We start from the raw sequence: 16,893 nt of genomic DNA, 5'->3' as shown, positions 1-16,893 counted from the left end.
TATAAAATGCGTTACGATGGTGAACACCAGAATTCCTAAATTTCACTATGGAACATATTTACTCTACCTTTCTTATTCATCCTGATCTCTGGTCAGTCCTTATGAGTACGTTTGCACTATGCGCCATTGCAAGATGGCCCCCATATTCCTCACTCACCGTCCTCTATGCCCCCTTTTTTATGTTTATTATTTAGTTTCCTTTTTACGTCTGACGGCGTGTCCCCAGCACAGATCGTTTCCTAGGTCACGACCGTGCGGAGCCATTGCCTGCCGGTTTCAGTTTCCACTAACAGTGTTCTACACACTGTATAGGTAAGCTACCGCTACTTGGATTTCTTTGCCCGGTTGGGAGACCCCATGTTCATTTCTCTTCAGTATAACAGAAATGTATGTGTCCCCACTTAGGTGCCAGCAGTACGTGTCTCTTTGCAGATGCCCTGCATCGTATAATTGTTTCAAATATTTGTTGACCACACGGATGCCCCTGATACCTTGGCTACCCGTCCCACAACTCGAGTGAGTGCATTCTTTAAAACCGTTTCCGGTTCATTCTAAGTATTATTTATTTTATTCAGTAACGCTCTTTTGGAGTTTTTCTTTTTTCTTTTCCCGTCCATAGGAGGGGTAAGGTTTTTTTCTTATACACGCTCCCCATATTGTTTCTGCTTTTTCACTATTCAAGGGTGGTCCTTGCTATTTATAACCCACTACCGCCTTTGGCTTATCTCGATCTGTTCAATCTTTTATCACGCCATTTTCTAGATCCCACCATGTAGGTGGATCTCACACAATACATCTCCTTTGTTATGGGTTTAGTTATTAGTATAGAGTATAGAGTATTTCTCTTTTATCTGAGAGTTCACTCTTTTCACCATACTAGATCTCCAGTATTCTGCTTTTCACCATCTCGCTAGCATCTCGAGTTATGTACAGCTTGTCAGTCAGTCCTTGACTGGTATGGAAATAAAATAAAAGATTTTACTTTTTGTCTCTTTGTAATGTTGTCAACAGTTCAATTGGGCCCTTATGAAGAAGAGGTTACCCTCGAAACGCGTCGGCCACCCCACAATTGGACAGCATCATCTCTTCATCATTTATTGCTTCATCGCAATTTGTTTTAATATGTCATACGTCATGAATTACTTTGTATAACAGATTGTGCTTTTTGGCAAATTTTATTTTGTTTTCTTCTTTGCCAAATAAATCGTTATATGCTCAACTAACAAAACTGCTGTTATATATTTATACATTGATAGATTTATATCTATATATTTGAAGGCCCTATGTGGCATCAGTAAATAGTGTGCAGGGGACGGGAGGGCCCCACCTTTTGGGCCCTCTTCTATTTTCTCTTTTCTGATTTAGGCTTTGTGCCAAGGCCTTGTTTCCTCCCCCGCACCTTAAAATTCTTAAATCAGCTCTGCTGTACGTATAATGACGATTTGAATTTCTATATCAAATGTTACCAGGTGTGCACCACTGTTCAGCATTTTTTGTGCAAGGCAGCCCTACCCGTGATGGTGCCGAGAGGCCCGGCCCGGGTTTCGCCAGAGTCGCCCTGCGAATGTTGCCCAGGTGGACCAGAGTGAAGAGGATGCCCAGGTGGAGGAGGCAGACGAAGAGGAAGAATCTTCTTTGTCTCCAGTGTAGGAGCCTTGAAAGGGAAGAACAGGAGACAGCCAAGGTGTGTGGTGGAGGTCAACAAGTCGCCAGTCCCGGTCCTTGTCGACATGGGAGCGTCAGTCAACGTGATGGCCCGTGGGCATTACGACGCCATGGACATGCCTCCCAGGCTGGTCACACCGAAGGCTTTCGGGGGTCTGGAACCCATCCCACTGGACGGTGCCTTCGTGGCGAAGGTGGATCACGACAGCTCGCAGATCACGGCGCGCTTCTATGGACATTAATGACCTGCTTGACAAGTATGCAGCCCTATTCACTGGGATCGGACGGATGGCTGGTGACCCAGTGAGGTTGCATATAGATGAATCAGTGCAACCCATCGCCCTAAAACATCGTAGGGTACCTTTTCACCTTTGTGAACATGTGGACAAGGAGCTGGACAATCTTGTGAACCTCGACATAATTGAGAAGGTGGAGGGTCCGACTACCTGGGTGTCCCCGATCGTCGTAGCAAGGAAACCCAAACAACCAGAGGCCATCCGAATCTGTGTCAATATGAGGCTGCCGAACAAGGCCATCAAGAAGGAGAGGCACCTCACTCCAACAATTATTGCCGAAGTACAGGGTGCTCGCTTCTTCTCCAAGCAGGCTACCACCAGGAGGTCCTACACCCTGAATCAAGGTATATCACCACGTTTACAACACACCGGGGACTGTACCGCTATAAAAGACTGAGCTTCGGCGTGTCCTCGGCAGCGGAGGTCTTTCAGAATATGATCCGGGGCGCACTCGCAGACGTAGAGGGTGTCCTGAACATTAGTATATTGATAGTACAAATCATCAGTTCAATGTCTGGATTTGTCCTGGTATATATGATTCTCACTCGATTTATCGAGCTATATAATTTTGCCGGCCAATGTGGCATCCTGTACTTTGTTCTCTTTCACTCGCAATATGTCCTAAGTGACGGGAACCACTCAGCATATTCAATCGGATATCGTCATTGAACGGATGATTTGTAGTTGTGTGCCTTGAAAACGACCCAAGTGTCGAAACACGTGTCGGCTGTTCTTCAAAATATCTTCATTAAAACACTGTACTCAGATTGTTGATTTTTTGTAGTTTAATGGTGTGAAGCGCAATCCTACCCCTCTCAATATACTACTGTTAATTTAACGCCAGCCTATGTGGATTGGTTGGTGGGTATTGGACTGCTGCTAACACCCTTTAGATTGATATTGTACTTCACGGATGTAGTAGTGATAAATTGCGCACAAGTACTTTGTTTGTGACTCCACACTTTCGGTTACGGTGTCCTGAACATCATTGATGATATCCTGGTGTTTGCCATGACGGAGGTGGATCACCTGCGGAGACTGGCGAAGACTTTTGAGAGGCTGCAGTCGTTGGGCCTCACCCTTCACAAAGAAAAATGCGAGTTCCTGCGCCCATCCATCGAGTTCTTTGGCTTTGTGTTTAAAGAGGGAGGGGTGTCACCAGACCCCAAGAAGGTCCAGGACATTAAAAAGGCGCAGCCACCTGAGTCGGTATCTGATGCGAGGAGTTTCCTCGGCATGGTCATGTACTGTGGACTGTTTATTCAAAATCTTGCCTCCAGATCGGAACCCCTCAGGGCCCTGACGAAGAAAGACTCTACCTGGCTGGTAGTAGAGAACGTCTTGGTCGGTGTGGCTACTAAGAAGGTGAGTTTCCAGAAAAGACTAGCAGCTGGAGGCATTTTTTAGATGCAGACTAGGGGTTTGTTGTGGCCATTTGCAAAAGGTATTTCTTCAGGTGTCAGGCTTTCTGGGTGGATGTGACACAGGATGAGGGATGTAAATCCAACCAAGTGTCCATGTTCGCGTGTGCTGGGGGCTGGATGGATCATTTGTGCAGCAGCCGCCAGTACATGTTTTCTTCTTGTGGCATGGATTTTTGTTTTTCGCCAGGAATCCATGGGAAAGTAAACATAAGTGTTATGCCGTAGCTAGACAGGGCTACACTGGTGCATTCACGCTGGATATTTTCTCATCATGGCATTTTTTACTGAAATCGAGGGTAAAGTGAACATGGAGTGTTATTATATGGGCAAATTGGCCTGCATTGCCTAGCCAGTCTGCACATATTTCTTACCACTGGCAATTCATGCTTTGCTGGGCATAACGGCATACATTGATGCAGTCATTCTGGAAAGGTTTTCTTGCTGTAGCATGGATTTTTTTCTACTAGCAAAGCCTGCTGTAGTATTTTCGTATATGCGAATACTGGACAATATGGGCACAACCTGCAAGAACGTTTTTTTATACCGACCTATATTGCGGGCAAAGGCCACAACCTTTTGTGCTTTTGGACTATGCTCACTCTTTCCTCTATCCATCATATGCAATCTTCTCATGCCAATCATATTAATGTCGCACAAGACAGAGGGTACACTCTGTTTGTTGCATTCAGCTGGCAATGCAATGATGTGCCTTTGCATTCTTAAATATCGGTTCTTGCAGCACTATTACACTTTCTGTATGCCAAGCTCCCCTATAGCTTGTGTCCTGATCCTTCCACAAAAAAGTGTATGCAGACAGACTGCAGTGCTCTCAGTTCTGTTCTTAAGCCCACAACCAGGCTTCAACCAAGTGGAGCCTGGGCATGAGCTTCGGGACAGGGCTGGGAGATATAACGTGGTGATTCAGTACAGGGAGCACCCATCCCACACTCCCCCAGACAGGACAGATCAACATCACCTTCTGGGACAGAGGGTTTCAGTGTTGCTCTCCCACCCCCCACAACCTCTGCTGGAACATCTGGCTGTCAAAAAAGGCTCCAGAGGAGAAATGGCCAAGGAACCACAATGCCCCATCAGGGCTTTTTCTAGGATGACGATTAAGCAGCCATCTTGTTTGAGTTGCAGATATGCATTTGCTCACTCTTCAAAGAAAAAATCGGCAAGATACTGATATCAGACAGGAGTGTGGAGCAACAGCCATGCAGAGCTCAACCCAGGACTGTACACGCTACAGATCAGCACTAGGAGTACATAGGGAGACTGTGGGGGCATATCCTAGCGCAAGTGAGAGCTGTAGGATTGAACCAAGCATACTGGTATCCATAGTACACAAGCTCGCTTGTGGGGAAACACCTGTGCGTGCCAGTCATCGGCCCAACACAAAAAACCTTCAGCAGTGCAGGAACTGAGTTACAGTTAAAAAACATATGGTTTAGATTAATATCGTAGTTTGAGCCGGTAATTCAGCTATTGCACACTTGTACTCTTACAGATCGCTGCTGCAGTATTCCTGCAGCAAATGAGTGCAACACAACTAACTCAGGCTGAGCAACCTTGAGCAGACTAAACCAATTACTTCTCGTACTAATGAAAGAAAGTTAGTGCATATTGCTCGGTTCACAGTAACCAAAGAAATTAAAAAGAGTTTTGGAAAAAGCATGGTATGCTAGTGCATGTTACGTTATTTTAGCCTGCATGTGTCTGTTGTGCTGAAATAATCTCGCGAGTGCATGCACAGAGGGAGCTAGTTGGGTCAACAAAAGAGGCACAAACGATTGGCGTCAAACAAGTGAAAGGACATGCTTTTCCATACAGTCCTGTACCTACCCCAAACCTTTCCGGCATAACTAAAAATCTCTCAAACCTGCCCAGCCAAAACACCCATCTCCCTGGCCCCCATCTTTTTCCTCCACTGGGGTTGAGGCACTCTTGTCACTGGTATGGATGCCAAAATCCTAAAGGGGACAGTTGAATTTGAGCCGTGCCTGCACAAGGTACTACAGAGACTTCAACAAATCCTGGCAGGCGGTCTGAAGAGCCGACTGCATTAGAATGTTATCAGACTAATGCATACGTTCCCCATAGGGCATCATTGCGGGAGGAGACGCATAGTAGACTAATGAATAGATGTTATCGCCTAAAATAACCAGGTTTTCAAAAGTCGACAAAAGTGACCTTGATTCTCTAGACGTCTGGGGTAATAGGCAAGTCATTCTACAGTTTTGCTGCGGTGACTGAAAAGGCCTGGCCTCCAATCCTAGAGAAGCAAAATCTATGAATAACCACTAAAAGTGCACCTACAGAACTGAGGTCCCGACTCCGCACATAGGGTTGACATTTTTCTTGCATATAATCGGCTCCTAAACCGTAAAAAGCTCTATGAACCAAGGATAGACACTTAATATGAATCCTCTTGGTCACTGGGAGCCAATGCAGGGATAGAAGAAATGGGCTAATGTGGGATCCCATAGGGGGGGTCGCAGTGGCTACCCTGGCAACCAACTTTTGAAGGAGCTGTATCAGCCCAAGTGGTTGGACCAGAAACAGCATTGCAATAGTCAATCCGGCTGATCACAGCTGATGCAACAACCAGAGGATGCAGATGGACAGGTAGATAAGGCAGGAGCACTTGCATCAAGACATGACCAGTTTTACAGACTGCTCTCACTTGAGCCGACATGGAAAGTGAGGCAGAAATGTAGACTCAGATGTTTCCCCAGTCACTGGAACATCACCCAAAGTGGTGGTCCAGAAGAAATGAAGGCCAAAGTGCAGAATCAGTTGTAGACCCCACCACCAGGACCTCAGTCTTGTCCCTGTTAAGTTTAAGCCAATGGCTGCTCATCCAGTCCCACAGGCACTCGCACAACCGAGAGAACACTTCAGACTGGTCAAGATCTAAATCGGACCAGGGTGTCATTGGCATACGAAAAGCCAAGGGAGCGGATAAGCTGCATCAATGGCTGAACTTAGATGTTACACAAAATCGGGGACAAAGCAGATCCCTGAGGAACACTGCAGGAAAGTGAAGGGAAAGAAGAACCAACTGGGTGGGGGCAGAGGGGGGTGGGGGGGGGGGGGGAGAAAGAGAAAGACAGAGATGGAGCTCTATCCGTTAGGAAGGAAGTGAACTTGGCAAGGACTGGGCCAGAGACAGGCAGACGCCATGAGGAACAAAAGGATCGAGTGATCGACAGTGTCGAAAGCCGCTGAAAGATCTAATAATATCAGGTCTCCCACTCCCACTAAACCCCCCCACCCCCCGATCCACCAGCCTGGTGAGATCGTGAACCACTGATACCAGAAGACACGCGGTTCCTGGTGCCGGCCAGAACCCTGACTGGAAGGGATAAAAAAAACAAGAGGTTTTAATGAAGAAAGGAGGAGAGAAGAGGTGAAACCAGTGATTCTAATGGTTTCATAAGAAAAGGGAGAAGGGAAGCAGGGCAGTAGTTACCCAGAATCGCAGCATCCAGTGAGGGTTTATTATTATTTTTTCAGAGGAGGAATGACCGTGGCCAGCTTAAGCTTCTTGGGAATAGAGCCCTGTTGGCAGTAGAGGTTGACACCTGCAGTAACCCAAGGGATAAATCAGGCATGAGGTCACAAATTACTGCAAGGGGGACAGCCCACTTCAGTTGGCTTACCGTCCTGGAAACCTCTGTATAACATACAGGGAAGCAGGGCCACAGCTTGTAACTAGAGATGGTAGCATCAGCTACGCTAGAATCAGAGCTTTAAGCTTTAGTTCTAATGAAATTACGAATGTCAACAATCTTAGTTTAAAAGAAACTCAGATAGTGAATTACAAAGTTTGAGTAGGCTTTGCACCAGGTGTAAAGAGTGGCAGCAGAGAAGGATTTGATGACCGAAAATGGGTCCTTTGATTGATTTGATGCGGATTCTACTATGTGTAAAAAATAAAAAAATCCTGTTTGGCCATTCGGATGGCTGCATGGCATTTTCACTGGTATGGTGCTGGTAGACCACCTTCTTATTATGTTTGTAGGAAAGGCGTCACTTCCGTTCAGCCTGCCTTACGTTCAAGTAGGTTGTTCCTAAGGTCTTTGGAAAACCATGGGGCAGAAGGGCTTTTCCACAAATGTGTGCCCTTAAAGGGGGCTACCAGGTCAGCGGCTTCACGCAAGATTTCAGACAATGAAAATAGATACAGTATTGGGGTATTCCGGCATGTCTCATTAATGAAGGACACTATGTGAACCAAATTAGCTGTCTGCCAGTTGCGTTTCATAGTAATAAGACTATATTTGGTTACTGGGCCCATATAGAAGATTTGGAAGGGTACTAAGTAATGATCAGACCACAGCACTTGTCTGACTGGCGCTACAGCAATAGTGGAGTCTGCTGCAAAAATCAGAACAAGAATACCAGCCAACCTATGGGTGGCTTCCATTAGAGTTTTCTGAAGACCAAGATAGGAAAAGCAATACAAAAAAAATGAAGTGATGGGACTAATGGTGCATTGTATCCAATATTAAAATCTCCCAACAGCACTAGATTTGAAAACCTGATTTGAAGAGAGGCTGCCAGCTCCAGGGATGCGGTCAAAAAAGCTGAATGGGGACCTGTACGGATTCGGTAAACAATCAATAAAATGTATAGAATAAAAAGCATCAATTGTTAGGCGCAAGAACAGACTTTCCAATTTGTGTGATAATGTAATGGCAGTGAACACTAAATTGGATTTGAACACAATGGCTACTCCACCGCTTAGGTGGAGAGCTATCCGATCTAGATGGATCGATTTATACCCCCACAGGAAGTGCCTCTGAAAAAGTATGGGAACGCAGGTCTGCCCGCTCAGGCTTATAATGTAGTGAGGGGCAATGACATCATTAAAAGATGACTGTTCAGAGAGATGGGGGAAGGTTTAACAATCCTATGATGGCACCCACCTGCTAATCTATTCAACCAATGTGTGTGCGTGAGACATTCTAGTGCGATTGACTAACTTGAGGCACTACACAATTCGTGGTTTTCAAGCAAAATGTATTTACTCCCAAAATCTTGCAACTGGTACAAATACAAAGGCAATGCTTACTCAGCACAGTCGTGGAAACAGCCCCAAATGTGAAGTGGTTTCAATGTTTTCTCCCTCTCTAACTTACTAGAGGAGATGCAACAGAGTGGAGATCAGAGGGGCAATTTGGGACATGCAGGGGCTTAAGTAGGGAGGAATGCAAATATGGTTGGGCATGGAGCAGAAGAAATACCATCGTCTGTACGAGTTACCCTGGCTCCCCCAAGCCTTTATCAAGGACTGGAGAGTAGCTAGGAGCAGGGCTTATTCCAACATTACCATAACTGTGCAATGAACACACCACTTCGCAGGCATTTAATTCTCTAGAACGCAGGTCTGATGATTTGGAAATGTTAAGACTTTGTATGATGTTTCTACCAAATAGCGAGTAAATGATGCAACACTGAACTATGTATGTCCAAAAGGGTGTTACAGGATTTTTTGGAATACGTTAGGAGTTTGGGGATGTTTTTCTGGGGGTGTGGAGGGGGCACTGTCCAGCACTTGAATAGTTTTAACGAGGTACAGATTATGCACTCAAGTGTCCTGTAAGGTGAAGTAATGATAGGGGAATTCTGCTTATGTGGTCAAGTGTTTTAGAGAGCGAGTGAAGACATTTATAAATTGCCAAAACAAATCGAAATCTCTGTAGTTGCAATTGGATTCCCAAGTGGCAGTTTGGGATATGGGAAGTCAAAAAGTAAGCAGAGCCCATAAGCATCAATTCGAATTGGATCAGGGCCAGACCTTCCAAGTTGAACAGTCCATACTTGTAATTAAATTACTGCACTACATGCTAAAGCTCACGTTAGGCTGACACGAGACAGGCTTAGAGTTCTGAAAACTGGACAAAAATAAAATAAAAACATATGTATATATAACAAAATAAAACACACACACACACTTACTTCACCACCATCACACACACACACACACACACACACACACACACACACACGACCTTCGGAAAGGTTGACGGAATATTAAAAGCAGTGGGAAGAAATGTGATTTTCCCACGTGATTGCCAAAGCTGTTCAAAGTGCATGCATCGAAAAACCATTGAAGAGCAGAGGTGCTAAAAGTACTTCCAAGGTATTGGGCACCACCCAGTAACAAGGCACTTCAAGCCGTTCGGAGCACTGAACCATTTTGAATCCTTTGTTTACTGATAAAAGGCTAAGCGCACCTAGATATTTTTTACAAACTGGACAGTGTCCTCTTATTGCTTCCAAACAAAGCTTACTCAAATGTCTAATTTTTGTTTTCTTCTCTTTCAGGATATCAGCCTTGATATGTAATTACATACAGTATAAGAGCACTGGTCCCGTGACGTGGAAGTTCTGGGTCTTTGGGAAGAATTACCCATAAGTCTGAAACTCGAGTAGGGTATGAATAAACTGCTGATTAATTCCATCAATAATTATAGCATTGTTCAATGAGTATTTAGCTCTAGGTGTAAAGCTAGAGGCAGCCGGGTATGCTCTGAATCTGCAGCACATAGGTGGACATATTTAGGGTGTCGGACCATAAATCAGTGGTCAAGATTTTGCACATTAGATGGGTTGCACGATTGTTTGCTGTATGGTTAACAAGGGTTAACAGTCTGGTGTGGTACGAGTGTTCTGCAAGGTAGGATGTATGAATGTTTTATAGGAAATAGGTTTGGCTTTATATGATCATGTTTTCGACAATCAATGTACTGTTTGCACTATGTTATCATGATTGAATAAACTGGCAGACAAAATTAGTGAAAATGACAGCTACTCACCATAGTAACTACCTTACTTCCTTATCTATAGTCCCTTTTCCGCCATACTTTTGGGACATTCTGTCCATTGTGACGAGACCGGAGCACTTATTAAGCATAAACAAATAAAGTCTTATTTTTACGGGGCCACCGCACGTGCCCCTAGCCCCGCCTTCCTGAGCTCCGCCCCACGCACCGCCCTTTTCCATCATCTGGTCGAAGGACCATTTTAGCAAAATAGAGGATACTTATTAGAGGGGCGGGCGTATAGATGAAAGGGGGCTATGGACTAGGAATAAGGTAGTCACTACAGTGAGTAACTTTGGCATACTCCTACGTCCCGTCCCCATTCCTCCAAACTTTTGGGAGATTCCCAAGCACTGACCAAAGAAAACTTGAGGATGGAAATTTCCCTTATTGAAACACGTTTTTAAGAACTGCCTGGCCAAACTGGGTATCAGCCCGGGAGCTCAGGTCAAGACGATGTCTGCAAAAAGCCAAAGGAGAATCCCACATAGCAGCTTGGGCCTATGGTCTCCCAAGGAACATATTTCTGGAAGGCAACAGCAGCCGTTTTGCCATGGACCAAACGTGCATGAACGCCCTTTGGGGGCTGAAGGGCTTGAATTTTGTAGGCCTCAGAGATACATGAAGCTATCCAACGTGAGATGGAAGCTTTCAAAGCAGGTTTTCCTTTTGGATCACCAAACGGAACAAAGATTTGTGAAGAACTCCTGCGTTCGCTTGTTCTGTTGAGGTAAAACTTCACAGCTCGTCTGATGTCTAGGTTGTGTAAAATGCTCTTGGCATCGGAGACTGGGTTCAGAAAGAAAACCGGTAAAGATATTGACTGGTTTAAGTGAAACAGACAATTTTGGGGAGGATAGAAGGATGCGTGCGAAGCACAAACTTATCCGTGTGGAATGTTAGGAACGAATGTTCGACAGCTTGAAGCTCAATTATTTTTCTCGCAGATGTTACAGCAATCAAGAAGGCCACTTTCCAAGAAAGGTTTTTGAGCTCGGTAGTGGCCACAGGTTCAAATGGCTTAGAACACAAAACAGGGAGGACCGCATTCAGATCCCATTTTGGATGAGGAGTCCTAAACGGCGGAAAGAGATGAAGACCTGCGGACCGTCTCTTGATCACTGGGACAGATAAGCCACAATGGCGGATAGGTATGTCCTGCATGATAGGACGTGCATGCCATAGGCTGCAAGGTCTGATAAAGACAAGACACAGTCAATAGAAGCTCGTCAAGGATTAAGCTGTTTAGCTAGACACCAATGACGAAACGAAATTTGCTCTTGTACTGAGCCCTCGTAGAAGGTGTACGTGCTGCCTGAATGATGCGCATGCTATACTCCGAAAGGTTAAACTGCACCAGGGACCGGAACTCGGGTACCAGGCCGCAAAGCTGAAGGATTGTGGGGAGGGGGTGCCACAACTGGCGATTGCTCTGGTGAAGAAGATCTACAATCTGCGGCAACATGTTCGCGTTGAACGCCAACAGGTGCTGCAGCTCCAAAAACCAGAACCTTGCTGGCCACCAAAGAGGTATGAAGAGGAGAGTGCAGTTGGAAGCGCTCCTGAATTTCCAGACCAACCGATGAATCAACGGCAAAGGCAGGAAGGCAGAATCTTTCATGTTGTCCCAAAGGATCTCGAGACCATCCCTGGAAGAATAGAGGAGGTCCACCGATGGAGAACGCCATTGCTGGAAGATTTTGGTGAGAACATAACTGTTCATCTACCAATCGAACCTCACTGCATATTGGCAGCTCAGGGAGTCTGCCACAACATTGATGTGACCCAGAATTTGAAGCCAGACATTGTGCTGGATCGTCCAATTCCAAATTTGGATAGCTAAATCCACCAGAGGAGGGGACCTAGTGCCCCCTGCTTGTTGATGTAGACTCGCTATGGAATTGTCAGTGCAAATTCAAACCACACAAGTTGATATAGGGCTGAAAAGCTTTGAGTGCCAGAAAAACTGCCAGAAGCTCCAAATAACTGATATGGGATCGTCTGTCCTGGGACGTCCACAAATCGTACACCGAGGTGACGTAGAATCCCCCCCCCCACCCTAGAAGGAAGGAGTCTGTGGTAACTGTTACTTGTGGGCAGGGCTCCTCGAAGGAGGTTCCCACCGAAAGGTTGCAGGTGGAGGACCACCACTGAAGATCCGCCGTCATGGAAGGAGGAACTGGAATCATTGTGGAGTTCGGATCCAAAGCCTCAGACCAGCAGCTCTGAATAGCAAGCAGAGTGGACCTCATTTTCTGTCTTGCAAGGGGTAGGGCTAACACACAAAAAGCCGTAAGACCCAGGAGTCTTTGGAACCACCAGGCCGACATATGGGAGGACTTGAGGAAAAGCGGACATGTGGTTGAAAGGTCCTTAATCCTGTCCTGCATCAGGAATACTCTGGCACAGACTGTATCCCCACAGAAACTCAGGTCTTGAGCAACCGTCAGGTGGTTTCCGCCAGTTTACCAACAGCCCCAGATGGAACAGGAGCTGCAGGAATGACTGTAGATTTGTTGCTTCAACTTGTGGGCAAGGACTGTGCAGAAGCCAATCCAGGACTGTGCGGAAGCCAATCATCCAAATATGGATATACATGAATTCCCTGCAGCCTGAGAAATGCTGAGATGACCATCATCTCCGTAAAGACTTGCAGTGCCAAGCTGAGACAACGGTAGCACTCAATACTGGAAGTGTTCTGTCCCCACTGAGAACTGCAGGTATTTGCGATGTGGGCCCCAGATCAGGATATGCATGTAGGCGTCCTGAAGATTGGCTCAGTGTGTCCTGTCATCCTTCCGGAGAGAGGACCTTATCTGGCTGGGCCTAATCATCTTGAATTTCTCTTGGGGTAGGAAGAGATTGAACTTGGAGGTCAAGGATGGTGCGCAGGCCAGCCTGGTTGGGTTTGGGCACCAAACAGACGGGAGCAAAAGCCCGCCCCTTGCTCATGCAAGGGAACAGGTTCCACTGCTGAGGTCTAGAGGTTTCTGTACCTCAGCTCTGAGGGAGGGCAACCCAGTCTGCTGGAGGAGGGTGAGAGGATGGGGTTTGAGGGAGGGATAAGCAGAAGCCTGCCCTGGCGACGGACAAAACCCATCAGTCTTCTGTGATGGTCTGCCACGCCTCCAGAAGAGACTATATTCATCCTCCCACCGGAGTCGTGAGACTGATGCAAAACATAATTTGGATGGTTTATCAGCGGTAAAACCGCCTGTTGCTGGGGAGGAGACCGTTGACCGAGAGAAAAACTTCTACGGAGCCGGTGCTAGCAGATCTAGAGCACTTTTGCGATCCCTTAGTTTCTGCTGAAGAATTAGCCCTCGGCTAATGAAGGCTGGCATTTAAACAGAAGAACCAGTTCATAATCAAGACCAGGTCCATAATGGAAACGCTACATAAAATAATTCCTTGTGCTATGGACATCTCCACAAGCAGCAGCCTACTGGTGTGAAACTCTGAACCACATAAGAGCAATTACAGGTCTCACCATCCCCTGGGACCCAGGGATAGTACTGTTGGGCGACGGCGATCTTCCTCTCACCGGACACTTGGCCCGCCTATGTACACATCTCCTAACGGCAGCAAAAATTGCACTTGCACCCCTTTGGAAGAATCCAACAGGCCCATCAATCCCGCTGTGGTGGGCCAAGGGCTGGTACACAGTAGTAGCAGAGAAGGTCACGGCCCTACGCGCAGGGAACCTGAACAACTTCCAGAACACCTGGGCTCTGTTTATGGACTTGGCGGAACAATTCCCAACTCTATCCCGTAGACGACCTCTTACCCGCTGGCTAGGCTAAAGAAGAACTAAGAAATATCACAACAACCGAACCTCTCCCCCCCACCACATATCACCAGAAACTGAACCGAAGCAGAACCCAGCACCCAAACCCGCCTACACAGACGGGCGATTGACTAAACTAAGAACATAACTCGCGTTGAATTGCAGAAAATTTTATGAAATGTCTGATGTACCTCTGTAATGTTAAATTCCAAATAAAATGTTATATTGAAAAGAAAAAAAAAAAAAAAAAGATATGGAGAAAGGACTGTATCGCCAATAGATCCTCGGGAGGCATAGCATCACATTCTGTCCAGATTGGGGTACTTGGAATTCTTGAGACTTGCGATGAAAGGAGAGAACATTGTAAAAAGCCCTCCGTGCAGAACACTGGCAAAGTGTTTCTTCCTACAACTACTCCCATGGTGATTGGTCAGTTTGGGCAGCAACCCAGGAGACTATTATACATCGGGAGAAAACCCTAGAATCTGGCATTCACTAGACTTCAAACAGGCATAGGAACGGTGTTCCTTCCAAAAGACAGGGCAAAAGACCTGAAGACACCACTGAGTGAAGCCTTTCAGATGAAATACTGGTACAGGGTCACAGGGCCTTATGTGTCAGGCCACAACCAAGACCCTTAGTGTCACATGTCCACAGTCACTGGGTTCCCACATCAAAGGAACGCAAGGCCCACATTCTCTAGCCTCAGAGTTGAGTCAGCCTTCAGCGGTGGTCCCATATGCTCAGCCGCACAAAGGGAGTACAGTTAGAACAGCCTGCCAAGACCATACTTGCCACCGATGTGAGCAGCAAAGGGTGGGTGGTCAGAGGGGGACAACCATTTGAGATATCAGGAACAGGAGAGAGTTTGCAATACTCTGCAAGCATTCAGACTTAGTGGAGGTTTGTGATGGTGTTGGCAAGGAAAGACCGCAATGCAGAAAAACAATGTAAATCACCAAAGGGGTACAATGTCAAAGCTATTGAACATCTTGCAAAGGACACAGGGGACTGGATGGAGGCCCATTTACTATGAAGCTAAGCTATTCACTCCAATGTGTCGGACAATGTGGGTCAGGTCCCGCCTTGGGTGTTCAAGGTTTGGGATGTCAATTTAAGCCCTAGTTTCCCCCCTTAAAAACAATCCCAGCTTGGCATGTTCTGTTCAAGGTGTCAAACACCAGGAGCATAGTTGCTGCGTCAATGTGAGGGTAATAAGACTGGCCCCAGATGCTATATGCCTTCCCCCTAAAAATGGATTCCAAGGTCCTAAGGAAGTTCAAGGACAGTCTTAAATAATAATGGTGGTTCCTTTCTGGCCAAGAAACATCGTTTCCCATTCTTTTAGGACCAACTATAGCGTTTGGTCTGAAAAATGTGTAAGTGGCCTCTACAGGGCACATCCGAAACTTGGCAGAGTCAAGATCAAACAATGGTTGGCATGGACATTGAGAGCAGAAGCTAGGATCATCTACAGGTAGGGGAAACTACCCAACAATCTGGACCTAGTGCTACTGTAAACAGTTGATGATAGAAATTGCAGCAACTTGCAGAATGGAGTAGTAACATACTGACTCTAGAATGTGGGATTCATGCAAGATTGGCACTGTACAATGGGAGGTATAGCAGCATCTTCCCCGAGAGAGAAGACAGTGACCGTTAGGCCTGTCAAGGAACACTGTAAACATTACGCTGAAGGTGAAATGAGTAGGACCAAATTGCAAAAGGTTTGGCCCATGAAGTCTATTAAAAACTCTGGCACGGTTCCTTCGGATTTGTCCTTGGGACTAAACTCATGGCTCCATTGGAACCCAATCAGTCCGTAGGCATACATTATTCGACTTCAAGTTTGCTTTCTTAGTAGCAATTATTTCAGCACGTAGTTTAGGAGTAATTGGGGCAGTGTTGTGCTGGCCTCCTTTTCCGAATGTTCAGGGTGGTGCAGCTCCCAAGTAATTAATAGAGGTGGGTGAGCCTGGTGAGGCCCAGGCTACAAAGGGGACTCCAGCCCGATCCTCCTGTCGGGCTGGTACCCCCGGATGCCACGGGCCCCATCAAAATGGGCATTTCTTTCCATTGTGCCTGAACCGCACAGGCAAAATTGAAAGCAATGCCCATATATGAAAAAAATAAACGCGGCCCTAATGGTGGCTTGCCAGGGCCGTGTTTGCATGGTTTTCCTTTTCCTGGGGAGCCAGGGATTTAATGGGCTCTGCCTGATGTGGGCTCGTAGAGTCAGGCCTGACCCCTCCCCCCCCAGACACAGCCCTGGCTCTGCCCTACCCATGAAAACCCAGTCTCTCCCAGCTCTAGTAACTAGGTGGGATCAGCATTAGCCTTTTCTCCGGAGGAGGAATGACATCACTTAAATGTCCAAAGAACAATACTTGTGTACATAAAAAGAACAGTGTTGGATCACGTTCGGGGCATCAGGGACTGAAAAGGCAGCGTTGGTGGCACCATTAGCCATTGGTTTAGGACTAGTTTTAAGGTCATCTGCAGAGGTAGGAAGGACTCTGCCAGAGAAGATCAAGGGTTGACCTTCTACATGGGCAGATGCACAGGGAGTATGCCTTCAAGAAGCATGCAAGGACATGGGCTTATCTGAATACAATTATAAAAAGTAGCGTTTGGCACATTGGACAGTCAAGCACTGGCATACATCAAGGCAAGTGATTCCAGGAATACGTGACAATAAAACCAAGGGGTGTGAAAAGGCATACTTGGGAGTCTGTGTGGTTTGTCCTAGGCCCCTTCTATTGCTAGCATTGGTATGCCTCACAGGTAAACACTGGAACCAGACAAGTGACGTGGAGGTAATGACAAGTTTACTTACCGGTAATAGTTCTATAAAGGGTCCATGATCCTACTTGGAAAACCAACTGTGG

The 16,893-nt window shown here is 46.4% G+C and overlaps 1 protein-coding gene across 2 annotated transcripts in view; it reads right to left on the bottom strand.

The window, feature by feature from the left end:
- Positions 1 to 16,893, bottom strand: part of OCLN (occludin) — a 174,321-nt gene that overhangs the window by 115,328 nt on the left and 42,100 nt on the right. The window lies entirely within an intron of this gene.

Source organism: Ambystoma mexicanum, chromosome 6p, assembly GCF_040938575.1.
Source record: "Ambystoma mexicanum isolate Mex_15411 chromosome 6p, UKY_AmexF1_1, whole genome shotgun sequence".
NCBI lineage: Eukaryota > Metazoa > Chordata > Amphibia > Caudata > Ambystomatidae > Ambystoma > Ambystoma mexicanum.
This window is presented reverse-complemented; position numbering and strand designations above follow the sequence as displayed.